This window comes from Octodon degus, unplaced genomic scaffold, assembly GCF_000260255.1.
Source record: "Octodon degus isolate 3935 unplaced genomic scaffold, OctDeg1.0 scaffold00104, whole genome shotgun sequence".
NCBI classification, from domain to species: domain Eukaryota; kingdom Metazoa; phylum Chordata; class Mammalia; order Rodentia; family Octodontidae; genus Octodon; species Octodon degus.
The window spans coordinates 2,484,355-2,502,967 of record NW_004524680.1 but is presented as its reverse complement, the minus strand read 5'-3'; the positions used below and the strand labels follow the sequence as shown (position 1 = coordinate 2,502,967).

The 18,613-nt window shown below is 38.5% G+C and overlaps 1 protein-coding gene and 1 pseudogene across 1 annotated transcript in view; one reads left to right on the top strand and one right to left on the bottom strand.

Moving 5' to 3' along the window:
- The window catches only part of Erc1 (ELKS/RAB6-interacting/CAST family member 1), a 561,464-nt gene that overhangs the window by 9,977 nt on the left and 532,874 nt on the right, over positions 1 to 18,613 (top strand). The window lies entirely within an intron of this gene.
- The window catches only part of LOC101572302, a 41,871-nt pseudogene that overhangs the window by 9,781 nt on the left and 13,477 nt on the right, over positions 1 to 18,613 (bottom strand).

The window sequence follows — 18,613 nt, the reverse complement described above, 5'->3', positions numbered from 1 at the left end:
CCTAAGAGCTGGGATTACAGGCACATGCTACCATGCCCAGTCTCAGTTGTCATCTCAGCATGCCCTGGAGGCAAGCCCGGGGATCCAACCCCTGACCCCTGCTCCTGCTTGCAGGCACTTTAATCCACTGAGCTATTTGTCCTATTATTATTATTATTTTTTTAAATGTATTTAGTATAAAGTCTACAGGGTTTTACTAGTGATTCTCCTGTTTTTAGCCTCCCAAGTGCTGGTATTACAGGTGCATGCCACCACCACACCCAGTCTCAATCACACTGCCTCAGCACGCCACAGGGGTGGGGCCAGCAGGACAAGCTGGGGATCAAACCCTGTCCATTGTGCTCTGCCTAAGCAGGCGCTTTAGTCCACTGAGCTATCTGGCTGGCCCTAAGATTGTATTTTTGAGAGAAGGTTAAAATATACAATTCAGGCTGGCCTTGCAGTCAGTGATTCTCCTGCCTCAGCCTCGTAAGTGCTGGGATTACAGGTGTGGGCCACCATGCTTGGCTCACTATTATACATTCTGTTTCTTACAACTTTTGTTTCTCACACCAGAGAATTCAGTATTTAAATGCATACCCAATTAAGTATTGTATGAAGGTGTATCCGTTTAGCTAGAAATGTCTAAAAAAAACCCCACAGCTTCTTTATCCATTCATTGGTTTATTTTTATCCACTGATTTTTAAAAATCTGTTTATTTATTTATGTATTTATTTACTTATTTGGTACAGAGTCTCCTATGCAGCTTGTATTTGTAGTGATCCTCCTGTCTTAGCCTCCTCAGTGCTGAGACTACAGATGTGTGCCGTCATGTCCAGTTTCTGTAGCCAGCACGGTGTGCCTGGTTTCCACAGCTAGCATGGAGTGTGGTATCTGGAATCAAGCCTTGGTCCTTGTGCTTGCCACATAGGTGCTTAGACCACTGAGCTATCTCCCCAGTCCACTGTCCATTAATTTTTTTTTTTTATAGGTTCTACAGGGTATGCAGGGTCTCACTACACAGATTGGACTTGTAGTGACCCCCCTGTTTTCAGCCTCCCTAGTGGATTATAGATGCACGCTACCATAATTGCCATCTCAGCATGCTCCAGGGGCAGGATCAGCATGGCATGCCAGGATCGAACCCTGGCTGCTGCACTCTGCCTAAGCAGGCGCTTCAGTCCACTGAGCTATCTGTCCAGCCCTGTCCATTAATTTTTTTTTTTTTTATGAGCAGAATATATTTATCGAGAGAAAGAAAGCTCCTGTCCCGAGAGAGGGACGGGGGGGGGGGGGGGCAAGCAGGTAGTTCCCTCATGTCCATTAATTTTGAAAGAAGTTTTTTATAGGATGTATCAGCCTGGGTTGGAGCTCTCTTGGTCTTTAAGGTTTGTATTGAGAAGTTCGCTTTAATTGTAGTGGTTTACCTTTATAAGTGATTTGTTGCTTTTTTCTAAGGGCTTTTAGGATTCTGTCCCTGTCTTAGATCTCTGCTATTTTGAATATGTGATGTGGAGAGGTCTCTCTCTTTTTTAATGGCTATTTGTATTACTTAAGTGTATGGTTTATTTTTTCCCCAATATTTGGAAAGTTTTTTCTGTTCTGTACAAAGGTGTTTTATGTCCTTTGTTTTGCCCTCAGATTTTGCACTTACACCAGCCAATCCTAGATTAGTCTTTTTTCATCATTAAATCAGTTTTTGATATTCTCTTGTTTTTAAGATATCTCTGAGTACTCTATCCTCACACTGGTCACCTTCTATATAATTTTTATTTTTTTACAAGAACAATTGAAAATTAAGTATTTATTTAGATACAGGTTTTAAGTTTGGAGGTACATTGTACTTGTTTAGCTGAGTGCACTATTGGGGGAGTATCCTGTCTGGTCAAAGAGGTGTTCTTAAATTATTAGACTTGCCTTTTTATATTTTTTTAATTTTTAAAATTTTTGTTCCTTTGAGACAGGGTTTTGCTATACAGTTCAGGATGGCTTGAACTCACTTTGTATCCCAGGCTGTCCTTGAAATTGTAGTGATCCTCCTGCGTCAGGTTCCTATGTGCTGAGATTACAGGTGTGAGCTGTCCCACACAGCCTAGACTTTATAAATTAAAGATGCAAGGGAATCATGCAACACTCTTACTATGGGAGTCTATCATGTCACTCATTTTGTCTTTTCAAGAATACTGTCCAGAGGCTGACCAGATAGCTCAGCAGATTAAAGCTGAGCAGACACAGGGCCCGGGGATTCAATTGCCAGCCTGCTGTGCTGGCCCTGCCCCAGGGTCACGCTGAGATTGTCACTGAGACTGGATGTGGTGTCGTGCACCTGTAATCCCAATGCTTGGGAGGCTGTAAACAGGAGGATCACTACAAGTCCGATCCACATAGTAAGACCCTGTAAACCCTGTACTAAATACATTAAAAACCAAAAACCAAAAGTCAAACAAACAAAAAAAGAAAGAAAGAATACTGTTCAGGACGAGAGAGAGAGAGAGAGAGAGAGAGAGAGAGAGAGAGAGAGAGAAAGAAAGAGAGACCAGATTGATGGGATAAATTACACAAAATACAAAGAAACAGATTGCTATGTGATGCTATTCTTAGTAATGTGTGCTGTTTGAAAGCACCTATAGGAAGAGCCTACATAGCAAGAGATAGGTGCCTAAAGATTCAAAGTGAATCAATAGTATTGGATAACAGTATAACCCTCAGTTAAGAAGGTGCCTTAGGATTAGGTGCATTTCAGTTAGTATAACAGGAAAAGGCCATGGATTTAATTTTATTAATTGAATCTACTCACATACTGGCCTGAGGTCAACAGAAGTGTTAACACAATGAGATTTTTGTTGTTTATGGTCTTTAATTGAAGTGATGATAAAAGGCATGTATTTAAAAACAGAATCAAACAGTAGTTTGGCATGATGTCAGGGTGAGAAGGACCTGGGAGACTGGGTGGAGGTGGGATCGTTACCCCTGCTGAAGGAGGGAGGAAGGAATGGAGTAAGAGACATCCTTTCTTGTTGAAATGTAGCTGGTGGTTTTTTTTTTTTTTTTTTTTTTGTCAATCAAGCTCCAAGCCTACTTTTTCATCCATTTCTGACAGTAGTCTTTGACGTTGCCTTTATGTTTCCCACCACTGCAGCATGTCTTTCTCACAGATGGAGAATCAAGGGTGAGATATGTGTTGTAGTAGTCACAATAAAACTTGGGCATGTTGCTCTGCAGGCTGTTGGCCATTCTGTCCTGAGATTCATGCTTTTTATTTTATTTTATTCTTTGCGTTACTGGGTGTTGAACTCAGGACCCTGCGCTTGCCAGGCAAGTGCTTATTCTACTGAGCTATTTCACCTGGTCCCTGGGATTCATGCTTTGAGGGGCCGCTTATGGTGTAACTTTGATGATTTGTGACTTGTCTATGATTCTGATAGTTCAATAACACTTCTGTCCCAGTAACACATGCTTGGTGACCTCTGTTGTTTTGGGGTGACTTTTTATCTACACAAAAGCAAGCTGTTTGCTCACACAGTGAACAGATTAGGCCTGTTGTCTGAAGTCATGAATATGCATCAGGCTGAGCATGTCTTCACAGGCCTTGTTCACAGTAGTTATCTTTACTAGCTTGGGAAGGTTGTGAATCACAAACTACACCTGTTTTTTTGTTACTTGGCCAGGATCTGTGGTTCAAAATCCCAAAGTCTGTACTGTTGGTGACTGTGTGGACATTGAATTTGTGCATGAGTTCTGTAGCTGTTACGTTTAGCTGTGCCATATTCTCGTTGGATCTTGGTATGATAACGCCATATCTTCTTGTGGCACCACTAGCTTAATTTTGTTCAACTTTTCAGGAATATCTAGCGACTGATGGTTAGTGATAGCCTCTTGTGTTCCCCACTTTTTTTTTTTTCAGTACCAGGGATTGAACTTGGGACCTTGCACTTGCCAGGCAGGTGCTTATGCTGCTGGGCTGTATCCCTGGCCTCCTCCCCTTCTTGACAGCTTCTTTATTTTTTATTTTATTATTTTTTTGAGACAGGGTCTTACTAAGTAGTTCAGCCTGACTTTGAACTTACTATTGTAGACTAGGCTGGCCTGGAACTCATGGAAGTCCTCTGCCTCAGCTTCCCAAGTGCTGGGATTACAGACATGTGCCACCATGCCCAGCTTGATGGGGTGTTTTGTCAACAGAATCATATCTCCTGATAACTTCATTGTCTGGCGTGATGAACATTGGGTTGGCAGACAATTGTAGCAACTCCTTCGAGAACAGTCCAGGGCTTTGATACTGTTTGGGTACTTGTTACAGGTTTTCCTATTTCCTTTACTGCATCTTTAGAACCTCATATAATTAGGGGCATCATTTTATCCCTTTCTCTGCCATCATTTTATTGCTGAATCCAAGAAATATCAGCATATTGTCATGTTCTGTGACCCCTATTGTATAGAAGTCACTGAGGACATTGGTACATGCTATCACTTGTGTTGTCTATAATAGGATAAATGTAATTCATGGTTTATTTTTTATTTATTTATTTTTAGTTCATGGTTTAAACCAACAAAAGAGTATCATGTATTAAAAGAATGATACAGTGTCAAGTCTTGGCATGATAGCTCCCAGTAACTGCTTATCTTCTTTCTTGCAAGTGGTTTTCTTAACAATTTCTGCAGGACATCTTGGGGCACTTTGCAGTTTATGACCTTAAATTTAGTGAATCTGATTATGTGTAAGCTTTTGTCTAACTCATAACATTCTGGGTTAAAGGACTACGGTGTAGATGTGGTTCTGAGGCCCACACTTTACAATCTCACTGTCAGCTTTGTTCTCTGCTTGTGATCCACAGATCTCTGTGCCCCCAGGCCCTGTACATGCAGAAGGGTGTGTGTGTGTGCTTCTTCAGACCTGTGTCACAGGCAAATTGGTGAGGATCACACACTTGGAGAGACCTTAAGTATCAGATTGGTGACTTAACACATTCCCATTGGTTTGAAGCATGCATGAGTGCCCTATCTGTGGCTTGCATGGATCTGATCTCTTTCATTAGTCTTTTTACTCACACAATTAAAAGTTAAAAAAAGCACTGAATCTAGGTAGTTGCTTGAATTTGAATAATTCTTGTACAAATAGAAATAGTAATATCACTCATACCAATTAAAATTATTACACTAATTTTATTACATTAAAAGAAATTTATGAGTAGTATAGCAATAATTCTCTAAATTTTTAACATGAAGATTTGGTGCATGTAATCATTTAAAACTGCTATACCCCAACATAGCTGTATTACAATTTTCTTATACCATTTTAATTTTTCTATAAGGAATTTTAATATGGTAACATCAGATCTGCTATATCAGTGCCCTTCTTTGCATTATTGTAATCAAAGATCCCCCTGAGAAGTAATACAAGCTGACCAATGAGACAGTCATGTGTGTACCAGCCCAAGGCCTGTGACATCATTCTGGTGTGGCCCACAGTGTGGGGACCAGGGGGCTGCGTCTCTTCTCCTGCCACATATGTGTGGGCCTCACAGCTGCTCCCAAAAATGACTATATAATTTTTAATCTGGATTTTTATTTGGAACCTTTTTGTGGACTCCAGTTCTTTACTAACCTAATCAGCAATATTTTGTTTCATTTTGTTTAGCTCAGCTAGCTTTTTATTAGTCTTCTCTTAGCTGATTTTTAAATTCTATTTCCCCCACTATCTGATCAGTTATATTTTCTGTGAGCCCGCCGAACTCCTTCTTGATCTGTTTTTTTTTTTGTTCCTCGAATGCCTTCAGGGCACTTTTGGCCAGCGGAAGAGTTGTGAGGTTCGAACTCCAGCAACCTGAGGCTGCCTTGATCTGTTTTTAATTGCTCTTTCATCCTTGCATATTATTCAGCTGTGTTTTCTTGTTTTTTTTCTCGTTTTCTTGTTTTTTGTTTTGTTTTCTTTTGTGCTTAGGCTACACAGTTGCTTATTTGAAAGACTTTGTTAATATGAAGGTGTTTTTAGTTAGCCTGTTTTTTAGCAATGCACTCAAAGTGTGGCTGTTTAGTCCTTTGTCGCTGTTCCAAGATCCATGAACTCTGTTAGTATGCGTGATGTGTGCAGTCTAATTGGCCCATTATCTAGTTCTCTGGGAGTGGACTGCAGTACTGTTAATGTCTCAGTGGTAATCTGGGTGTTGGCATACTGAGAAAACTTATTAATAGCAGCAACAGTGTGACTCTGGCAATATCAGTTAAGTTAGCTACAGTAATGTCATCCAAGACAGAGTATATATTGGCATGACATAATGTACCACCCTTAATCTTCAACCAGAAATCTGTGTTTGTGGTATTGTAAACCCTAAGACAAACCAAATAATGACATACAGAAAATATCTATTAAATGTGACATTCCTCCACGAATGCTAAGGAAGAATTTGGTAGTAGTGAAGTAGAATTTACTATATAATGATTATGCTTAATTGTTATTGTTGTTATATAGTATAGGGCTTTGGGAATGGGAGAATGCATAAAAATTAAACAATGGTAGATGAGAAGGAAAAAAGCTAGACAAATGATCTTATTATGGAGTAGAAGGATATTTACAGAATTAGATAAAGTTAACCAAAAAATGGGAAATATAAAAGAAGGGAGAAAAATAATATGGAGAATAGAACATATAAAAATTAAAAGGAAAAATGAAAAGAAAAAAGAGAAACAATTTCTTAAAAAACTTTTTAAAAAATGTATTTAGTACAGGGTCTATAGGGTATACAGGGTCTCACTATGTAGATCGGACCTATAGTGATTCTCCTGTTTTCAGCCTCCCAGGAGCTGGGATTACAGGCGCACGCCACCACGCCCAGTCTCAGTCCTGGTCTCAGCTTGCCCTGGGGGTGGGGCTGGCACTGCATGCTGAACCCTGGCTGCTGCACTCTGCCTAAGCAGGCGCTTTAGTTTGCTGAGCTGTCTGTCTGGCCGGCCCTCGAGAAACAATTTTTTTTTTTTTAAAAAAAAGAGAAATAGAAGAATATGAGTCCAGAAACAAAGAAAAACATGCTTTTTTCTCTGTGGGTCTTTTTTTTTCCTCCTCTAGGATCCACTGTTTTGGATTCTAGGAAGTCTCAGTTTTCTCTGCCTTGCCTTACAGCCTGTGGGTTTGTGAGGTGTGCCTCATATTCCAGTCACTCTACCCCAGGTTGTGGCAGTGCCCAGGGTGAGATGTATCCTTGCTTGTGTTGGATAAGGAAGGCCAACAGACCTCAGATCTGTGCTGGATGTAGGCAGCAGGGCGAGGGTTCAAGTACTTAATGCCAGCAGGTACTTTCAGATCCAGATGTTTCTGACAGCTCACACCAGGTTTGCATTGTGTCATTGGAGTGTGAGTCTGGTGTTCTTCTTGTTCTGTGTTTAAATTTCTTAGTAAATCTCTTTTTTTCCCCCTATAATTTTATTAAGAAACAATTAGCAATGAGACAGTTTCAAACCAAATTGGTAGGACAGTTTCAATAATTAGCACATTGCATACATTCTTCCTAGTGGTTATTTGCTGTACAAGATGCGGACATGGTATCCTATTTACAAACACCATTAGAACAAATCCCTCTATTCATTAAGAGAGTGTAACTGTATATCTATCCTAACCACTTTGAATACACAGATACCAAATGGACATTCATCTGTATCACCTTTTTTTGTTAAGTTCCATCATTTAAATATTATAGGTGTGTAAGTAGATCTCTTTGTAGCCTGGTTTCTGTCCACAGCTGTTTTCCCTGGCTGTCTTTCACAGGCTCACAGAAGAAGGTAACACTGAAATGATGTTGTTTTTAGTTGTTCTTAGTACCTGATTTAAATATTCAATGCCTTCTTGAAATGGTGCTTGATCAAGCACTCTGGTGGCACTACCTTTGTAAACTCTGTCACCTGCTTTGTGGAAGGATTTACTTCACAAAGGCAGTACGCTTTGCTGCTCTTTCTCCCTGGATTTCCTGGTCCTGGATATTTAATTTAGCTTGCTTCTGGGAAGCCTGGTTCTTCTCCCACAGGCAGCAAAAGCTAGGGAAAGAGTTCAGAGTGTTTTCTTCTTTTCTGTATTGTGTTCCACCTTCTTGGTAGCATCTAATTTTTTTCTTTCAATTTCTTCTCATCCCTTGTGATGTTTTCTTTTTTTTCTTTGCCAAGTTGTTAGTTTCCAATTTCTGAATTGCAGGTTTTGGAGAGGCTGAATTTTCCTAGTAATCATCTAGGATTACTAGGACTTTGCCCTTTTGTTTTTCTTATCTAATACTTTTTAGTATTCTCTAATTCTATTAAATTTCTGGAATTTATACCATCTGTCATGGAGAGGTTCTTTTCTGGTCATACCTATTTGGGGTGGTGTATTCCTCTTCTACTTGAATATTGAATTCTTACCCTAGTTTTGGAAATTTCTCTGCTCCATCTTTTACTTTTTCCTGTATTCCTGTGATTCTGAGTTTGGATCTAGTTTATATGGTGTCTGGTCATTTTTATGTTATCACTGAGTTTACGATCTGCTGTATCCATCTTGTGTTTCTGACACTGCTCTCACCTTGGTCAAGTTTGCTACCTGTGCTTTCCTTTTAATTTTTCAAATCATGTGTTTCTACTTAATTTCTTCCTTTTGTTTTTATTTTTTTTGAGACAGGGTCTTGCTGTGCAGTTCAGGCTGGACTTGAGCTCACTTTGTAGCGGAGGCTGGTCTTGAATTCACAACCATCCTTCTGCCTCAGCCTCCCACATCCTGGGATTATAGGCGTGTGCTACCATGCCTGGCCTGATTTTTTTTTTTTTTTTTCATACTTCCTAATTCTTGCTTAACTTGATTTATTGTTTGTTTGTGTCTTTTTTTTTGGCTGGGGATCGAACTTGGGACCTTGTGCTTGCCAGGCAGATGCTTATGCCACTGAGCTATCTTTCCAACCCTGTTGCTTTCTTCTTTAAGCTCAATAGAAATTGTATTTGTTAGTTAAATCCTCTGAGATCACTTAGGCTTTTATATTTTATATCTTTTATCATATCTTTCATGTCTTTACCTTTTGTCTTTATCTTGTATCTTCTTAAATGTTTTAAATTGACATATAGTAAAAGCAACAACTATGCCACGGTTAACAATAGAAAAGAATTCAGCAATAATAGCATGGTCAGTTAATTAGCTATAATTTAATAATACTTTATAGTGATAATAAAAGTAGAGGGGATGAGGGGAAGGACAAGTGAAAATTAAAATTTGAAAAAGCAAAAGAAGTTGAGAGGGAAGAAAGAAAAGTGAGATAAAAGTAATAGAAAAAGTGAAGAAAAATAAAAATAAAAAGCAAAGAGAAAAATGTAGGGAAAAAAGGAACAACAAAAAATAATTTCCAAACAAAATACCAAAATTAAACTAAAGCATAAATGAATTGAGTACAGAAAAATTCTCTATGTGAGTGGTTTCTTCCTAGGTCCTGTGGTATTGGAATCCGCCAGATGGTGTTAGGGTACAGTGAATCACAACAAGAAACTGTTTCATTCCTGACCCTCCTTTCCCACTTAAGCCCCCAAAAGAAGGTTGGACACTAAGAACACAGTGAAGTATGCTAAGATAAAGAGGGATGTAACTATCAAAATGTAACCAGCTGTAAGTACGTATGACATAGAGAGATTCTAACAAAAAACCAAAAGAACTCTCCATGGCAGTGATCCTAACTGATTCAGGCCACAGTGTAAACTCAACAGAAACATAGGAAAGCAAGGCAACAAGATGTCCCTTGTCAGCCCTAACTCACCAAAAGCTGATGTGGGGATAATGATGTAGAAGAAGCTATAGACAAAGAACTCAAAAATCAAACGACAAAGTGGCTAGTCAAGGTTGTGATGTCTACCTAAGGGCTATATTCACTCCAACTCTTGTTCCATAGTTCACTTTTTTTTTTTTTGGGTACTGAGAATTGAACTCAGAACCTTGCACTTGCCAGGCAAGTGCTGTGCTGTGCTGCTGAGCTATATCCTGGTCCTTCAGGTTCACTTCTGCCTCCCACTAGGTTTATGATCTGTGGGTTGGTAAGGTGCCTCCTTTGTGCCTCTGAGAGAAGGGAGTACCTCTGTCCATACACCGTACGATATGGTAACTCTCAGTTGAGTATCCCTGATCATGTTGGGACATGGAAACCCATCTCCCTCAGAAAAGCACACAGCCTGCCTGGCTTCTCAGTACAAAGAGTGGGACCACTGTGTTCTTTACACTCTAAGCTTGCTGATGCTTAAACTTCTCAGGTGATCTGTAACTAGTACATCCCTTGGCCAATTCTGTCTCTAGTGACCGTCTCTTACCCACTGTAGTATGTGACCATAGTGACTCCAGTGACCTGGTAGTATAGTTGCTCCCTGACTTCTGATTCCCACAGCAGTTTATTTTTATTTATTTATTTTTTTTAATTTTTTTTATTATATTATTTATGTGTGTGTGTGTGGCCAGCTCAGCCCACCAGGGGGCGGGGCTGGCTGGCATGTGGTGCAGGGGGATTGAACTGTGGTCCTTGTGCTTTGTTAAGCTTGTTCTAAGTAGGTGCTTTTAGACCACTGAGCCATCTCACCAGCCCACCCACAGCAGTTTAGTGTTAAACAATAAACCCTTTTCCTAAATGGCTTCTGATTGTGTCATTCTGAAGTATGACAGATGTGTCAGTGAATTTTCTCTCTAAATCTAGTGAGTCATATGGAAGGAGTAAATTTCAGAGTAATGCCCTTTACTGTATTTGTAGTTTATCATAACCATAGACTTTTCTTGGGGCAGTGCTGTTGGTTTGTTGTTTCTTGGGGAGGTGTTTACCTTCTTTGGGCTTACCTTGTGTGAGAGACAAAGGACCTCCTTCCTGAGAGCTAAGATTAGTGTTTTAGACTTCATAGTTCTTTTCTGTGTTGTTTTTAGTTTTTCTGTGGCCTGTAGTTTTACTGTGGGTCTTTTTTTTTTCTTTTTGTTAAGTGTATTTAGTACAGGGTCTACGGGGTCTCACAACACAGATTGGAGTTGTAGTGATCCTTCTGTTTTAAGCCTCCCAAGTGCTGGGATTATAGGCCTGTGCCACTATGTCCTGTCTCAGACTGTCTCAGGGTGATGTGGGCATGGGCTCTGGGGGATTGAACCTCAGTGCCTGCCTAAGCATGCGCTTTAGTCCACTGAGCTATTTAGCCAGCCTGTGTGGGTCTTTCTTAGTCTTTGGAGTTCAACATTTTCTTTTTGCTAAGTTTTCCAGCTGTCTAGATTCCAGGCCCTGGGTAGGTTGTATTTTGCTTCTTGTCTCCATTCAGTTATTTTGAATCTGTCAGAATATGTTGAGCTGTGCTTACCCTTCTTATAACAATGTGGGTTGATACAAATGTCTTATGTGATGATAGTAAATGAGATAAATGACAATAGGGGTTGTTATGCAATATTTTTGCTCATATTACACGATTATTTGAATATAGTACTGCTATTCGAAATAGAGTGATACTTTGACAGTTGATCTGATAATTAGCTAAGTGACTAATGGGTGAATAGAATATGTAGCCTAGTTTCACTACACAAAGAAATGGTTTACTTACTGGGGTGTATGGGGTGAATGACTTAAGAGTTCATCACTGTACTCAAAACAGTTTGAAATTTAATTTTTAAATAACTTTCTGAAATTTTCACTTAATGTTTTTGTGTTATAGTTGACCATTACAATAGAAAATAACATTACAGAAAACAGGGGGCTGAGTATAATAGACCCTTTAGTTTTAATTTAGTTTTGTCTGTTTTCCAGCTTTATGTTCCTGAACACAATTTTTTTTTTTTTTTTTTTTGCAGAACCGGGGATTGAACTCAGGCCCTTGTGCTTGCCAGGCAAGCACATATTCTACTGAGCCATCTCCCCGGCCCCCTGAACGCAATATTTTTATATATTCCTTTATGCCTTATGTCTCTGATTCAGTATTTTATTTGTGGTAATTATATTTACTGCGTTTAGTGAAATTTGTTCATTTTCGTTGCTGTATTCTGTTGTAGAAATATACCCATGAATAATTATATTATTCATGGCTATATTGTTTCTAGTTTGGGGTTCTTATGAAGTATATCACTATGACCATTGTTGTACTAGTATTTTGTGTATATATTTCCTGATGTGCATATAGCCAGCAGTGAAAGTTATGGTTCAGAAATGTGTATACATACGATTTTCATCCTCACTCACCAAACAGTATTATTGAGTGGTGTATAAACTTACAGTCCAAAGAACAATACTCAGGAGTTCCTTTTTTCCATATATTTGGCCAACACTTGGTATTGTTAGTGCTATTAATTTTAGTCATTCTGATAGATTAATAGTGCAATCTCATAGTTTTAATTTGTATTTCACTAATTAATGAACTAGAATATCTTTATATCTTGATCATTAGGATTTTTGTAAAATGCTTATTTAAATATTTTGCTCAATTTTGCTTATTTTTCTATTTAATTTATAGGAGTTCCCTACATATTTTTGGTATGAGTCCTCTGGTTATTTGTGTTACAAATATTTCTATCCTTGTAGTTTTCTATTTTGGCTTTTTCTTCATGGTATTTTTTTTTTAAAGAAATTTTAAATAATTGTGTATTCCAATCAATATTTACCTTTATGGTTAGTGCTATTTATTTATTTATTTTTAGACAGCATCTTGCTATGTAGTCTTGCCATATGGTCCTGCACTCACTATGTAGCCCAAGTTGGTCTCCAGTTCACAGGGTTCTTGCTCAAACTGGGAAAAAACTCCCAATCCTTCTGCCTCAGCCTCCCTGAGTGCTGGAATTACAGGCATATACCACCAAGTCTAGCTCTGATTAGTACTTTATATATCTTATTTGAAAATTCTTCCCAGCCAGTCTTGATGGTGCAGGCCTATAATGCCAGCTGTTCTGGAGGCTGAGGCAGGAAGATTGTGAGTTTTTTTCCCAGTCTGAGCAGTGTATACAGAGTTTCAGAAAGACAGCACTATTTTAGAGAAATCTATTGTCTGCCCTATGGTCATGAAATTACTGTCTGTTCTTATTTTTTGGAAATGTCTAAAATTGTTATATACCTTTTTGTCATCTGCTTATACATAACCGATTAGTGTATGTGCTGTAAGGTAGGAGTTAAAGTTAATTTTTTCTGGTATGATTGACTGATGTTTTTAGTACTAGTAATTGACAGTTCACTTTCTTCTTAATAATAAAGGCTTTCTATTCTGTTCCATTGATTTATTTTCTTAGTCTAGTGCCACACTTAGTTACAGAAGCTTTATAGAAAGTTTTAATATTTGTAGAGGAAGTGCTCCTACCTTTTTCAAAAATAATCTCAACATTCAGTGCCTCAATGACTTAGTAATTAGAACAGTGTGGAATTGGTACAAGGATAGACTTGGGAATCAAAGGATAGAATAGAAAGTGTGAAAATAAACCCACACATTTCTGGTTAATTGATTTTTGACATATGTGCCAAGATAATTCAGTGGAAGGAAAGGCTATCTTTTCAACATGAGTTCTAGAACAGTTGGATATCTATATGCAAAAAGAACCTCAGATTTTACCACATAGGAGATAATCTTTGAGTTCATCTTTCTCTGTACCTGTCTTCTCTACTCCTTCGCCCTGTCTGGTGAGGTCCTGCTGTGTTGCCCATGTTGGACCTTAAAAAGAGCTTTTTCGCTGTTACCAAAATTATATATAATAGTAAAAAGAGACACTTGGCCTTTATCATATTTAAAGTTTTCCTCTTCAAAAGACAGTATCAAGAAAATAAAGATGCTCACCAGAGAATAAAACATTTATAAATCACATAGATGATAAAGGACTTGTGTCTAGAATATGTAAAGAACTCTTACATCTCAATAGTAAGAAAACAAAAATAAATGGGCAAAAGATTTCAATAACTACTATACCTCCATGGTAATAATCTCTCTCTCTGTCTCAGTCTCTCTCTGTCTCTCTGTCTCTCTGTCTGTGTCTCTGTCTCTGTCTCTCTGTCTTTCTTTCAACAGGGTCTTGTGTAGTGCAGACTGGCCTTGAACTTGCTTATGTTGCCTAGCCCTGCCTCAAACTCATGGAGATCCTCCTCTCCCAGCCTCTTGAGTGCTGGGATTACAGGCATGTGGTATCATGCCTGGCTAATAAATTCTAAAAAATATGCTACCACTACCATTACCATTGATCATTAGATATGAGATACCACAATGAGGTAATACTCTGCACCCACTATAATCTAAGTTTATTTATTTATTTATTTATTTTAATTTTTTTTATTTATTAGAGAGAGAGAGAGAGAGAGAGAGAGAGAGAGAGAGAGAGAGAGAGAGAGAGAGGTGTGTGTGTGTGTGGCCAGCTCAGCCCACCAGGGGGCGGGCTGGCTGGCATGTGGTGCTGGGGGATCGAACCGCTGGTCCCTGTGCTTCGCTGAACTTGTTCTAAGTAGGTGCTTTAGACCACTGAGCCATCTCTCCAGCCCATTCTCTCTCTGCACCCACTATAATGACTAAAATGAGAAGATTGATATGCCCAGTGTTAGTAAAGATGTGAAGAAACTGGCAGGCAAACATTCTATCTCTCAACTACATCCCACATTAGTGGGAATGTTAGATGTTACAGCTGTTATGGAAAATAGTTGTGGTTGTTTGTTTGCTTGCTCCTGCCCTGTCCTGTCACACCCCCTCCTCCCCTTCTTTCCCCTCCCCTTCGCTCCCCCTTCCTCCTTTCCCTTCCTGCTCCCCTTCCCTCCCCATTGGTTTTGCTGTGTAGTTCAGGTTGGCCTTGAGCTCAATATATGTAACAAAGGGTTGCCTGGAACCCATAGTGATCCTCCTGCTTTATAGCCTTCTGTTGGTGGGATTATTGGTATGTGCCACCATGTTTGGCTACTTAAAGCTGTTGTATTTTAAATTAATTATTATTATTTTTGACACAGGGTCTTACTCTGTAGTTCATTCTGGCTTTGAACTCATTGTAAGCCTCAAACTTACAGTGATCCTCCTGCCTCAGTCTCCTGAGTGCTGGGATTGCAGGTCTGCACTACCATGACTAATTTAAAGCTATTTTATTTTATTTTTTTCCCCATAATTTTATTGAGAAACAAACAGCAATGAGACAGCTTCAAACCAAATTGGCAGGACAGTTCCAATAGCCAACACACTGCATACAGTCTTCCCAGTGGTTAATTGCTGTACAAGATGCGAACTTGATATCCTGTGTACAAACACTTTTATAACAAATCTCTCTATTCATTAAAAGAATGTAACTATATATCTATCCTAACCATTTTGAATACACAGATACAAAATGGACATTCATCTGTATCGCCTTTTTTGGTTTAGTTCCGTTATTTGAATCTTATAGGTGTGTTAACTCAGCAAAATATTCTAAGAGTCCAGTAGTCCATAATAATGTTGGGTCTTCCGCTTCACTGGCAATGTCAGAAATTGTTGACTTGAGTCCCCTGCAGCTCAACATAACACCATGGCTTTACTTCTTATACTTCGATTTTATACGTTTCTGCTGGATGATTAAGACCAAGGTAAAGCAGGACCTATGCAACAAGAGTTGTATCTTTTGGGTCTGATAAGGTCAGTGAAATCCCCTCAGGGTTTATCCTGAGATCCTGTACCTCAGATTGTGGATCCTCTGTTATAAAGCTGTTTTAAATGGAATGTTTTTCCTGTATTTTTGTCTTGGCATTCTCTGGTAAATTTTGGAATTAGTTTACCAGTTTAAAAAATGTTTTGGGGTTTTGACTGGAATTTAATTGAATTTTTAGTTTGACTTATATACAGTTCTCTATAGCATGGAGTCATTGAATCACTGAATGTGCTTTAATTTTTTGCTTTTCAAATCTGTCAGTAATATTTTATAGTTTTTTTTTTTTGTTCATTCTTACGAACTTTTTGTTAGATTTAGGATTTATATTTTTAAAAATATTTATTTATTTGTTACAGTGGCTCGCTATGCAGCTTGGACTCATAGTGATCCTCCTGTCTCAGCCTGCCCAATGCCGAGATTATAGGTGTGTGCCACAACACCCGGTTTTGGGGCCAGCATGGCTTGACCAGGGCTCTGGGACTGGCATGGCATGCAGTACAGGGGATTGAACCTGAGTCCTTGCACTTGCCAGGCAGATACTTAGACTCCTGAGTTGTTTTCCCAGCCCCTAGATTTAGGATTTAGTACTAGTTAGCTGATGGTATTACAAATGGGATTACATTTTTTTTTCCCTTTTTAAAAATAGAGACAGTGTCTTAACGGTGTAGCCTAGGTGGCCTTGAACTCCTAGGCTCAAGTGATCTACCTCCTTCAGCCTTCCAGGTAGCTTGAACTACAAGCACACATCACTGTGCTGGTCTTTTGGAAATACAATTTTAAAATAAATTTTATTTTGTTTATTGTTAGTATACAGAAATAAAATTGAATTTTGAAAGTTAACCCTGTATTGGTAAATTTTACTACAGATAAATGGCTTTATCTGTAAATTCTCTTCAATTTACAACTAAAATAATTATGTCATTTTGAATAATTACTGCTTGTCTTTTGTAATTCTTGCACCCTTTTCTCTTACTTCAGCAGCTAGGATGATTTCTAGTATGAGGTTGGATAGAGTAGTGATGGGAGAAGTCCTTGTTGTTTTCCCATCTCGAAGGGAAATCATTTATCTTTTTCCTTGAGTAGGATGTACATTCAAGCGGTACACACAAAACGGGAAGGTCAAAGCCTAGCTTTTGCTGGTTCTGCTGGTAAAGATACATGAGCCTCTTTAGATTCAGGCACTTTTATTATTTACATGGTCTGTAGAAAGAAGGGTAAATCACAAGTACCACAGATCTGTGGTCTTTGTCCTATGCACCAAAGAATGAATGATAACACAGAAGCAAAACTGTCTACAATGTGAACTATGGGATGCTGTATTAATGAAGAACTCATTCTAGATTGCTAAGTGGTTTTTTTTTTTTTTTTAAATGCTGTACCTCTGTTCTAAGGCAGGCAGGCAAAAAATCTCATGTCTTATTAGAACCTAGGAAGCCATGAAGAACTGTGTCATGACAGCCTCTAGGGAAGATGGGGAAGCAGCAGGAGACAACTGGCAATAACTAGTGTCTTAAAAGCCTCTTCCCCAACTGTTCTGGGAGGCTTACAAATAAGCTAAATACCTCCAGCGCATCATAGGGGTTCTGTTCCCCTCAGGTATTTGTTGTATTAGTTTCTTTTTTACACAAATTTTACTAGATTAAGGAAGTTTCCTTCTGTTGTAAGATTTTTAATCATTAGTAAATGCTAGTAACTATCTGCTTTTCCTGTTGAGATTAAATTTATTTTCTTTTAATCTGTCAGTATGGCTGATTATATGGATATTAAAGTTAATTTTTTAGGCTGGGTATGTTGCTCCTGTAATCTTTAAGCTTGTGGTATTCCTGTAATCCCAGCATTTTGGAAGCTGAGGAAGGAAGATCACCACGAATTTGAGGCCAGCCTGGGTTATGTGAGTGAGTTCAAGGCCAGCTTGCACTACATAGTGTGACCCTGACTCAAAAAATTATTTTTTTAATCAAAGAATGTTTCAGGGCCGGCTAAATAGCTCAGCATATTAAAGTGCCTGCAAGCAGGCACACACGCTTAGTTCATTGAGCTATCTTGCTGGACCTAAGGAAGGCTTTTTTTTTGATGAGTGCTGGGTTTATAAGTACGCATCATCCCGCCTGGACAGTGCCAACTTTCTGAACCCCTTTTGAAATAATTTGATTAATATTATTACAATGCTTAGGGCTTTGTAATTATTTTGTCATTTTTCCTTTTTCTCTTTAGTGCTGAAAATTAAACACAGAGCCTTATTCATGGTGGCCAAGTTCTTTACCACTGAAGCATAAGTGTAACACTTTTTTGTTTTTTTGAGACAGTGTCTTGTAGTGTTGCTCACACTGACCTCAAACTCCTGGTCTCCAGTGATCCTCTTGCATCAACCCACTAAATAGCGGGGACTATGGATGTGGACCGTTGTGGTTGGCTGTTTGACAATTGTCAGTTCTTATAACTACAGTTTGTGGTGGTTTTTTGTGATTATTAGAAATAAGTTAATTGAAAAAAAAAGTTAATTGAAAGTGTAAAATTGGTAGAATTAAACTTGCAAATTCTAGTAAAGTATAAAGTATAAGTATATATTGTATATCTATGTAGCAAATACATATATATGTAAATATGTACATACATTTACATATATACAGGAGTAGCCTGCGTGATACGAATATTTTTAAGACCCTTCCCATAACCTATTTTCAGACTACAAATACTTTTGTTGTTTTAGTGAAGAAAACAAATTTTATGTAGTACGTACGTATAATTTTTGACTTAAACTTTTGAAAAGTTACAGAATGTTTCAGGTATGAAAGAAACAGTGAAAACTATATATCTGTATACCTCCTGCCCAGCTTAAGAAAGAAAATACTGTAGCATTAGAACTCATGGTACATTTCTCCCTGATTACATGAATGTTTTTATTTACTAACAATGATGTGAATGTGTAATTTTTTATTTTTATTTTTGGCCTTTTTTGAGACCGGGTCTTGCTATGCAGTTCAGGCTGGCCTTGAGCTCACTTTGTAGCCCAGGCTGGTCTGGAACTTGCAAGGATCTTCCTGCCTCAGCCTCTTGAG